Source organism: Rattus norvegicus, chromosome 16, assembly GCF_021556685.1.
Source record: "Rattus norvegicus strain SHRSP/BbbUtx chromosome 16, alternate assembly SHRSP_T2T, whole genome shotgun sequence".
In the NCBI taxonomy this organism is placed as follows: Eukaryota; Metazoa; Chordata; class Mammalia; order Rodentia; family Muridae; genus Rattus; species Rattus norvegicus.
The window spans coordinates 89,100,692-89,112,500 of NC_141549.1; the positions used below are offsets into that span (position 1 = coordinate 89,100,692).

The following is an 11,809-nucleotide window of genomic DNA, read 5'->3' on the forward strand; positions in this document are numbered from 1 at the left end:
CATACTCATAGCACAAATACTCATGTGCATGCACACACATTCTCACACACTCACACAGATTCACATACCTACACATTCATATACATGCATATGACACACATACACACATATACACATATACACACACATATATATACACACATACACACATTCACACACATACACACATGAACACTCACGCACACACACACACACACACACTCTCACATACATACTCATAGCACAAACACTCATGTGCATGCACACACATTCCCATACACTCACTTTGGTTTTCCTGTATATAATCATCAACAGAATTGGTGTATATACATCTATCATTTGGAAGTCAGCACCATGGATGCACATATACTTTGATAACATAGAGAAGGAAAACTTAATTTCTAAAGACAGAAATGAAAAGTTGATGCGTTAAGTAGGAATATTTTGGGCTTGAGAATTCACTATAGGGAATGCTCACTCAGCCTTGATTGTATGACAAAGGGTCAGGCCCAAGTAGGAACATAGAGATATCGGGATGGTAAGAAATCAGATTCTCAGGGCAACAGAAAGTCAGTTTTCATCGTGTAAGCATGCCAGGCTCCACGTCTATTTCTGATAACCAGGGTGATGTCACTAGGTATGGAGAATCGAGCAGTTGTTCAGTCAGCATCCATGAGGTCTGCCTCCACCCAGCCTGGGGCTGCTTCTATTCAGATGACAGCAAGCTTGGACCACAGGGAAGGAAGCAGGCAGAATGGCAAGAGCTGGCAGGAGTCCAGAAGGGCTAGGTGTTCTGGAGTAGAAACAAGAGCAGATAGAATTGTTCTCCTCAGCACAAACCCAGCACACCATTTATAAACTTGCTGATGCTCTGAATTCAAGAAACAAGGTCAGCAAAGCTTGGCGGTTGAGATCCCTGACTTCCCACCACTGTCTGGTCTTGTCAGTCAGTGCTTAGCATGGACTGCTAGACTATGCTCTGTCTGGCCATGGCCTCTTTTTCAGCTACGATCTGGGTGCTAAGACGTTAAACAAACGCCTGCATGGGAAGCACTCGGAAAGCACATGACATAGAGAGATAAGGCTAATAGTTCCCCCTAAAGGCATCTGTTCAAGTTCCAGGTCTCGAAGGGTTCTCACGGCTGAGATCAAGTTAAGAGGAGGCTGTTCCTGGGGACCTAGGATAGTGAGATGTGTTTCCCAGGAGAGGAAGAGTACCAGAAATACAGAGATGTCTAGAAGGACAACCATATGATGAGGCTGGATAAGACAGTGCTCTACAAGTTCAGGAGAGGGTCACCAGGGGGGCATCAACCCTGCTGCACTGGGAGCTTGGAAGTCAGGCCTCTGTGCTGGGAAGGAATACCTGTTTGAACCACCCAGCCTGCAGCATTTTGCTTAGGGAAGCCCTGGCCACTCATGTGCATAGCAAAAACAGGAACTTGATTATATTATTTTATTTCGAGCAAATTATATTTTTGTTGATTTTAAGAATGAGAAGAAATAAAATTAAGTACCAAGGAGGAGAAGAAAAAAAAACATATCGAGTGGTTTGAAATGTAAACAGGGCTAAAAATATAGTCATCTAGAATGCCTTGTTTTGAGAACTCTGTGATAAATGGAATAGCGTTTCCACTTCACAGGAATAATTAAGTCCCCACAATCTCAGACCCGAAAGTGTTCACAAAAGCATGCTCTTAGAAAAGCAGATGTGGGTTGTGCCTGTATGCATCAGGTGAGGAGGTTGGGAATGCGTTAAAGCTGATGTAGGGTTACAGAGTGTGTGCCCATCAGAGGGCGGGTGACTCGAGTGACTCCGTGTCCAGTAGGACATTTGCACCAAGATTCAAATCTTAGACTCATTTTGCTGTACAGTGTGTTCTCACTGAACCTGCTTGTTGCTTTTTCTTTCAGGGCTGCGTCAGCTATCATGGACAGAATAGACTTCTGACCTTGAAAGAGCCAACTGTGTAGGTCAAAGCCATTTCTTCCAAGATGAGGTAAATATGTCTCGTTACCCTGTGGGAAGAAAAAGAGAAAACAAGTCTCTTGGCTCTGGACCCTCTGCACGGCTTGCTGTGGTCTCTCCTCAGCCATGTGCTAGCTTTGGGCGTGGGGAACAGAATTTCCTTGTTTGCAGCCTCCACACTGCAGGGTACCCTCAAAGGAAAACCGAAGCCGAGAACCATGAATGCAGATGTAGAGAAACACAAACACGAGATCCCACGCAGCTATGAAAACAGGACATGATCCACACACAGTGTTTGGCATCTCTGTGCTTTGCTTGTCTTTATTATGGTCATTAAAATGTATCCATGAGCTCAGGCAAGTGACCAGAGGAAATGATCGTGCTACAACTTTGCCGGCTCTCTGAAAACCTTTAAAACGCAGAGAGAATTATGTAGGTAGACACGCCAGTTTCAGAGAGGTACGGGCATGTAGATGTTATGAAAGACACCTCATTATAATACAAGTAATAAGGAATAATAGAAGCACATTGCTTCAGAGAAGCAAAATACTTCTTTTAATTAAGGCCAAGACCTCTCCACTTTAAGTTGTGAAAGAATCACTTTGGGGGTTGGGGAGATGATTTAACTGCTAAGGTGCTGACTGCTTGAGCGTGAGGGGCTGAGTTCAGATTCCCAGCATCCATGTAAAGATCTGAGTGCAATAGTGCGTGCCTCTAGTCCCTGCTCTGGGCAGTGTGGAGAAAGAAGGAACCCTGGGGCCTGATGGCTTTCAGCCTAGCCTAGTTCTTGAGCTCTAGAATCAGGGAAGAACCCTGTTGAGACAGAGAGAGAGAGAGAGAGAGAGAGAGAGAGAGAGAGAGAGAGAGAGAGAGAGAGAGAAAGAGAGAGAGAGAGCACGCTATTGAGAAAGATATCCTATGTTTACTTTTGGCATCTGCATGCACATACACACATATGTATGTGCACACACATGTATGTTTGCTTGTACACATGTGTATACATGCAAACATATTCATGCATTCCCTCCTTCTGTCACTTATGCTTCAAAATGCAAATCTCGGTATGTGCTGACAATGGTGGCTGATGCTGGAAGGTTCTCTGACCTCAGTGGCCCATCTCCCAGACTTGTTGGTTCTAGAACATGCTTGGCAGACATCCTGTGGTAGGTCTCTGCTCAAACAAAATTTGCCTTTACCACCAGTGTCTCATTCCATGCTTCTGGTGTCCCCTAGCAGCCACTGTTAGAGGAGAGGTCAAGGCTGAGCCCCAGTGACTTTATGGGTGTGTCCCAGAAGGATCGTTCTTTTTACTGACAAAGCAAACAGATCTTAAGTAGTGAACTGTGAAATGGTTATGATGTTGATGGATGCCACCTCACCTGAATCAATATGTCAAGGAAGAATGATGGTTTGGCCAATGAATATAGAGCTCTGGTTGGATTTAGCTAAGCAAATATCCTGGGATTGTGGTGTGTGCTGTTGGGGAATCCTGGGGCCGCATTCAGAAGCCTCTTTATAAGTGATCTCAATGGCTTCACTGTGCATCTGAGTACCAGTGACTCACTGTAATGAGAAGAGAGCCTCCTCTGGTGAAGGGATTCCAGCTGGTGGAGACCCATGGAGAAGTCCAATTTGGATGCCATAGTCCCCTATGGCCAAGACAAATTCAGTTGCTTCCAGAAGTCCTTCCAAAACCCATGTGTACCTGCCACTTCTCCAGTCAGAACAGAAGGACAGTTGGAAGCCTTTTAGCAGTTCAAAGAAGGCCACTTACTGCCATCTTTATTGTTTGGGTTGTGGGATGGATTCCCTGGTGGAGCCCTCTCTGGATGACCTTTCCCTCAGTCTCTGCTCCACACTTTGTCTCTGTATTTCCTCCTGTGAGTATTTTGTTCTCTCTTCTAAGAAGGACTGAAACATCCGCATTTTGGTCTTCTTTCTTGAGCTTCATGTGGTCTTGGATATTCTGAGCTTTGGGGCTAATATCCACTTATCAGTGAGTGCATGCCATGTGTTTCTTTTGTGATTGGGTTATTTCACTCAGGATGATATTTTCTAGTTCCATTCATTTGCCTAAGAATTTCATGAAGTCATTGTTTTTAAGAACTGAATAGTACTTCATTGTGTAGACGTACCACATTTTTTAATAGCCGAGTAGTAGTCCATTGTGTAGATGTACCACATTTTCTGTATCCATTCCTCTGTTGAAGGACATCTGGGTTCTTTCCAGCTTCTGACTATTATAGATAAGGCTGCTATGAACATAGTGGAGCACGTGTCCTTGTTATATTTTGGAGCATCTTTTGGGTATATGCCCAGGAGTGATATAGCTGGGCTCCAGCCACATATGTAGTAGAGGATGGCCTTATCAGGCACAAATGAGAGGAGAGGCCTTTGGCCTTATGAAGGCCAAATACCCTGGCATAGGGGAATGCCAGGGTGGGGAGATGGGAAGGAGTGGTGGGGGGAATACGCTCATAAAGGCAGGGGGAGGGGGAAAGGGATAGGGGGATTCCAGAGAGGAAATTGGGAAGGGGATACCATTTGAAATGTAAGTAAAGAAAATATCCAATTAAAAAAATGACAAAAAAGAAGAAGAAGAAGAAGAAGAAGAAGAAGAAGAAGAAGAAGAAGAAGAAGAAGAAATAAAAGCAGCCACATACAAAAAGTGAAACCAATTCTGCCTGTGGTGTCCACATTACTCTGTATGTTTTACTTTTGTTGTTGAGACTTGTACAAAGTAGACAACTGCTAATATAGAAATTCATTTTTTTGCATTTCAATTCACTATTTGATCATTTAAAATGTACATACATTTAAAATATTATATCTACTCTCCTTCTCTTTCAGTTCCTTCCCAATGCTCCCTTCCAGCATGCTCCCCTCCTTACTTTGTGTCCTCTTTGGTAGAACATGTGAGTTCTTACTGGAGACATTTTGATAGCTGGTGAGCTCCCACTGAATGCCTCATTACTTAAACCCTGTCTTCTGAGGGTAAATGAAATACACTTCCTAGCTTTACCTAAAAACCATCTATCTATACTGAAGCAACTAAACTTCTGAGTAAGGGTCCTGAAATCTCTTGAATTTCTTAGGATTTTTTTCTCTGAGATGGTTTAGCATGGTTAGTAAGGTCATAGTTTTACATTATTAATACCGACGAATTATGTTGACTCTCCCATGAAGGTAAAACTATGAGAACATTGAGAACGTGCATCTGTTATTGGTACAACCAACTGCTTTCCACTTGGATTCGAGGCCAGACCCACAGGGAAGAATGCAAATCCAGTAGTGTGAACCTGGTCAAAAGTCCACGGTCAGACAAGAGTGCAGAAGTTACAGCTGTTTTTACTAGACATGATGCGTCTGTCAAACTGCTTTCTAAATAGTTTCTGTTTATGCCCATAGAGTAGGGTTGCTGTCAGCTTCAGTCCCAGAGGTTTATTTTTGCAGCAGACCGAGATTCCTAGCTGGTCAAAGTATCAAGAGTGACTGACTGTTGAAAGCCGAGCCCTAAAAGGGACGCCTATGTCATTCCTTCTAGGGAACACTATGTCAGAGGAACGTAGGATGGACGCAAGCTATGGAACGCTGTGGAACACTGTCCTCTGGGCAGGGCATGGCTGTTGCATTCTTGGCTCCTTAGCATCTGTGGTTACCAGGCTGTATAAGATTGGGGCCATCAATATTCTGTCTTGGAGGAGGGGAAGAGATCATAAGGTACAATCTTACCCTGAGGATATAAATGTCGTTAATGTTGCTGTCCAGGGAAGGAGAGTCATTTCCTACAGCCCCTCTTGTCAACCCTGTACCTACACTCCTGTAATCAATCAATATTTAAACTCAGAAAAATCAAAAGAAAGGAAGGAAGAAAGAAAGAGAGAGAGGATGTGGCATGGAAGGGGGACTGGTTGGAGGGAGGCAGGGGCCTCCCGGGTGTAGAAGAGATGAGCTGGCCTCTAACATGTCTGCAGGACAGTCGGGTGGGTGGAGTGGTACATGAAAACCAAGTTGAAATGCAGAATGAGAACTTGTGCCTTTTGTTTTGATTCTGTTCCTTGTATTTCCTGGAATTCTAGGCTTATAAAAACCTCAAGGTTTATTGCCATCATCAAAAGGTTTTCCCTTTAAAATTTATGTGCATGGGTACTTTTTTTTTTCTTCATGTAAGTTTGTAGAACATGTGCACAAAGGCCAGAAGAGGGTCTCAGATTCCTTGTAACTGGAGTTACAGATGGTTTTGTGTTGCCCTGTAGGTTCTGGGAATCAAACCCGGGCCCCCTGGAAGAGCAGCCAGTGCTGTTAACTAGCAAGCTGTTTCTCTACTCCCAGCATCAAGTCTTTAAAGCTAAAGGAAGAATCAATAAGTGGGGGTTAAGGATAATTTGCTACTCAAAATAAGTAATCCATTAAGCGATCTCAAATGATGAAATATGTACGGTCTGAGGTCATACAGTTTCTTGCATGGGATAATGGTTAGGATGATGGTTTTTGGTCTTGAATGACTAGCTGATCAAGCAAGAGAGCCTTTCAGATTTCATCCAATCGTTAAGCTCTAAGAGAAAAGATGGAGTGGCTGTGAGGTAACACATGCTAGTTCAGACGTCATCAAATTCTAGCACTGCTTCCAATTCTAGCAAGTCACCCTACTTCCTATCGGAAACTAAAATGCCTATTTGATAGGTTTTTGTTAGAATTAAGTGTAACTACTTTTTTTTTTTTAAATGAAAGTAACATCATAGAGTAGGCACCCTCCCCCCCTTCGGCATCGTATTTTGTTGGTCTCTTCCTTTCCCCTAAATACCCTGATCTACTGTAGTGCGTCTGATCTCCAGGGGGTAAAAATTCCCATCTCCACTGATTTCAGGGTAATCATGGTTTAACCTCCTGCTTTGGAAATAGTTTGCCTGTTGGCTCTGTGAGCTGGTCTGGGTCAGCTATAGCAAGTGCCGCCTCCATGGTGCCCTGCCGCGTGACCCTGTGATGTAGAAGCATGAAGAGTTTTGATTTTCATCACTTCCTGTCCCACAACAGGAAACAAACAGATTCAGCATTTTGGTAAGCCCCGCCTCTCAGGCTGCAAGAGGAAATTCCGGCTTTAGGAAGGCAGAGCAGCCAGAGGCTCCCCTGTAGCTTCCCAAGGAACCAGTAAGGGGCAAGACAGGAGTGGGGGTTGGGGGGAGAGGGGGTGTCGGGGAGTTGGGGGGGTGGGAGGGTAGAGGGCGTGGGGGGTGCGCTCTCCTTGGGTTTAATAGCTTGAAAGAGAGGATCGAATGGGACAACGAGCTTGCAGCAAAATTGAGATGGAAACCAACCAAGTGGTGGGTAGGTGTAGGAAGGCAGGCCGCTCTTTCCAGCGTATGCGTCTCAAATCTTCAACATTTCAAATCCCCTTATGTGTTTTTCAGTTTCAAGTGCTATATTCATGAGCATAATTGCTCAGTGGGTCTTTGTTAAATGAATTTTGAATTTTAAAACCTTATTCTTCCCAATTAGCCATTAAATATATGAGCATTTCTATTTGAATTTAATTCCATTACCTGACAAGTGTGAGTTCTTCATAATAATGACAAAAGCGTGATTAGATCATTTAATTCAGTGCATCAGAACAATTTCCAAATGATATGCATTTGTGTTAAGATATGCTTCAACCCCAAACCCAAAAACCAGATACCCTCTGCCTTCACCAGTAGAATGACAGTCTCTGGCCAGGTTGATGTCAAGTTGTCGTGAATAATTTCACTCTTCCATCTATAAAATTAGACAGTTATGGCTAATGGGGGTATTGGATGAGTTAATTGTTTAATATAGCTTGGTTGGGGGGGGGGGAGAAAAAGAATAATCACCTCGTATTGAAGGCCTCAACATTTTAGCATTAATTTTCTCAGACTTTAATTAGTCTTCCTCACTTTATATAAAGTAAGCATATGTAATTATCAAGTCCCTCTGACGAATTTATACTGAAGAACAATGGTTTTGCTCATCTCTAACCATAAAGCGCACACGGGAGGAAAGCTGCGAATTATATTTTAGCTCTCTCCATTTTGAGGTTATTTATATGAATCATAACTTTTTGAAGATGATGGCTAAAATGAAGCAGCCGAAATAAATTAATTGCAAACTGCTCAAGTTGACGTCTCGTGTATTCATTATGGCTGTTTGGAATAGTACAACTTCCTCGCCTCTGGAATTCTATGGGCTGGTGAAGGAGGTAACCCTGACGAAGAGAGAGAGAGTATCAAGTTTGCCTCCCTTCTCTAGGTTGGCACCAGCCCCTACTGAGTACTTGTGACTGGACCTGAGGGATAGAAGAGTCCCAAGAGTGACTGTGTGTTCTGCACCCCATCTGTACAACTGAGGCCCAAGGTCCATCTCATTTGCCTCCTGGGGTGGTCATGGGAAGTTAGGCTAATTTTTTTTTTTGTTGCAATACCCAACTGGGTTCTTTTAATTTGAATTTTTATAATAAAAACAAGAGAGTTAGATGAGCAGAAGGAATTATCTGAACTGAGCTAGACACAGCTGCACAGCGGTTCTGAATAGCTAGATCCTGCTAGATATAGTGGCTTATGCGAAAGGCAGAGGCAGGTGGATCTCTTTGAGTTCAAGGTCTACTTAGTGAGTTTCCTGCCCTCTGCCTACCACCAAAGCCGTCCCGTTTACAGAAACTTGAAGGAACAATACTCAGCTTATGCAACACGGTTGCACTAACAAACATTTCTCTCTGCTTGGGTGTTTCCATAGTGCTCAGATCAACCCAGCCAGGACTATGTCTCCTGAGTGTTTCCTCCTTTGATCCTGGCTCTGTAGCTTCCACAGCATTGGTGATTTTTGGGGGAGCTTCTACTGGGGCCTGGCTATTGACCTATTTTGGTATTCGAGTCAGTCTGTGAAGTTTTTTTTATTTTTCTTGAGTTTTCCCCGAGGCAAAAGTAATCGTCTCCACTCTCTTGGAAATGGTTTAAAAAACAGGCTGATAGAGATTCTACATCTGCTACTCCAACGTGATGGCTGAGACACCATGCTCATATAAGAGGGGTTTGGTTTGGGGCTGTGGAGGAAAGCTTATCTCTAGTGCATGAGAACAGGTTTATGGAGTGATGACCCTGGCTCCTAGAGTCCAGATTAGTAAAGAGAAAATAGAGTTTTACTAACATGTAGCAGGATCTAACTAACCCACTCACTAAGTAGCTAACTAACTAGCTAGCTAGCTAACTAACTAACTAACTAACTAACTAACTAACTAACTAACTAACATTCCAGCAAGAAGCTCAGAGCTTCTGAAACACTCACACAAATGGGACACAAGGCTTGAGGTGGAGAGACACTGGAGGAGCCCCAGCTATTTGGGTTCTATTTATTTGACCTTCCTTTCCTCTAGTCACAGAAGTGAGGGGCCATGACTCATGTCCCAGATGCCTTCTGATTGGTGCTAGATGAGTGACCACTGGAGCCACTCAGTCCCCAGGTGGGAGAGCAAAATTAAGGACTGTTACTGCTCCCTTAAGTGGGTGACCGCCGTTAAGATTTTTGTTTGTGCAGTAGAGATCCAGAGCAGGATGTCACTTCGGGGGATGAAGGGTACAACCTCCATCAGGAGGAATAACTTCCAAATGTAGTGTCTGATGATGAGGTGAGTCACAGATCTGCAGAGTCTGATCCCAACATTCGACACAGTACAGGGTCGTGGTCTGCTTATTGCGCTGGTCCTCACTTCAAACAAGCCCGGAAAACCTCTGGTTAGTTCAGCTTAATGAAGTGCTTTGTTGGTTTCTCAGCAGAAGGAAAGGTTTGAGAAGGTCATAGATTTATGTCCCTTTGAACAGGAGGAAGATTTCAGAATGGGGTGCTGCCATTTGACCACTGCTTGATATCCAAAGAGAAAGGTTTCAAGGCTATTGAAGCCTCGGATGCTTGGGTAAAGAGTGCCCTGCATACACAGGGATACCCTTACCGTTTTTGCTTTTGTGTGACAGAAAGCACTAATCATGCCACGTTTCCTTTCCTGAAGCTACAGCCTCAGGACTCAGAGACTCTGTCCATGTATAGAACATCAACTAACTTATATTTCACCTGCCATTCTTCACATTTCCATATAGTCACCTGGAGACGAGTGACTCTCGGGAAGCCTTACAATGAGGGACTTTGCAACTGTGACTTCGGTCATTCCCCGTGCTGTGCCTCTGAGGCTATGGATGAAGGTCCATCTCCATCATCTGTTTCAGTGTGAAGCCTCTGGAAGGATATTTCAATATAATGTTAGGTCTCTGAGTGCCTCACTGCCCAGCACTTCCTGTCTGTAAGCATCTGTTCACCTGTTCATCTGTTTATGGCTACGATGTAAAGACAGAAGCAAAAGGCCTTGTGCAGGGTGTGTAAATAGCACAGTAATGCTACTTTCTGTGGATGTCACACTTCTATCTGACATCTATTTGATCATAGCAGAAGATCTATGTCCATCTCACCGATCTCACCTAGATGTGACCTGTACCCTAGATGCCCACAGGAGAGCCACTATTTGGTTGTTTTGAATTCAGGTGCCTCACTATGGTTCTGAAAATATGATGGGGAGATTTTGAGGATCAGTCAATGGTCTCTTCTCTCATTATTGGCTAGAACTATGGTACCCAAGATCACCTTACCCAAGATCTGCTCTTCAAGGACTGTAGTTCTTGGAATCTCAAACTGAATTGTTCAGGGCCACAATATCCTAGAAAGTCAGGCTCCATTCTTAAGGATAGGATTTTCAAATCTGTTTAGCAGTACTGGGGATCGAACCCATGACTTCTTATATGCTAGGCATGCATCCTACCAAATTGTGCTGTACTGCCAGCCTTCCAAATCTCTATCCACTGACAATATTAACACCCAGACATGGTGGCTGTGATGGGCAGGTATCCTTGCTGGTCAGAAAAGCTGGGAGGGTTTGTCTGGAGACAAAGAAGGTATGTCACATGAGGGGAAGTTCAAGAAGGGATCTTCTCACTTTTAGCACAAGGACAGATACGCTGAGTGACCTGTCAAGACCTTTATTTTCCTCAGCTGTGGCTTGGAGTGAGCGGGTGTACAAAGCACTAAATGATACGGCAGTAATCCCGACATCCCCAGACAATGGTTCTCCTACTCTGCACTCATTCATTTTATGATTTACAAGGTATTCGCGTGTCCTACAAGTGCTCTGCAGATGGTTCCAGAGAACGGTAACCTCAAGTTGTCTACTTAGTAATGTGGACCAGTTCAGGACATCATAACCCCATGAATGTTCTGTGGGAGAGTTTCTAAGCTGTGACAAGGTCTAATCTGTTCACTACACTGTCACAGCTTCTGTATGGTTTAGCCCATAGCCTGTTGTCCTATTGAAAGAAGCTGCAGGTCAGAAGTGCAGTGTTATCATCAGTGTTACAGTTGATCTTTACTACCACCAGGGTCCTGCAGGAAGCAGACTTCAGCTCAGGGGCTTTATTCTTTTCAACTGAGGGTTGCTGACAGATGTGAGACTTAAGTGCTCCCCCTGTCCCAAACACGGGGGCCATGTTAAGATGCTCCAAGACTACAGGCAGTGTGGCATTCTTCTGATCTCTGGGCTGAGCAGAGAGCATGAAGACATGGAGTCACTAAGCCAGAGGAGAAGCTGGGGAGCGAGCCCGCCTAGAACAGCTGTAGTTGGTCAGAGAGACAAATAGGTTACAGGCTGTTCCTCTTGAACTTGAGTCACCTCTGGGATTGTGGGAACGGGGGAAGATGGCAATGCTTCCTGCAGGCAACCCTGATCTCCATATGGCCTAGGTAAGACACTCGGGCTCATGCATCACCAGCCCGACTTCTGGCTATAGGAACAAAATACTTGTTAACCAGACTTGA

General features: G+C 44.1%; 1 long non-coding RNA gene across 2 annotated transcripts in view; it reads left to right on the forward strand.

Annotated features, from left to right (window-relative positions):
- The window catches only part of LOC148000660 (uncharacterized), a 445,138-nt gene that overhangs the window by 29,815 nt on the left and 403,514 nt on the right, over window positions 1-11,809 (forward strand). Inside the window, exons 3-4 of one of the 2 annotated variants that reach the window (XR_015640129.1) lie at window positions 1,894-1,979; window positions 2,120-4,207. This is a non-coding gene — a long non-coding RNA (uncharacterized LOC148000660). Of the gene's footprint in view, window positions 1-1,893; window positions 1,980-2,119; window positions 4,208-11,809 lie in introns of those variants that run through there. The other variant, XR_015640132.1, reaches the window with a different exon arrangement.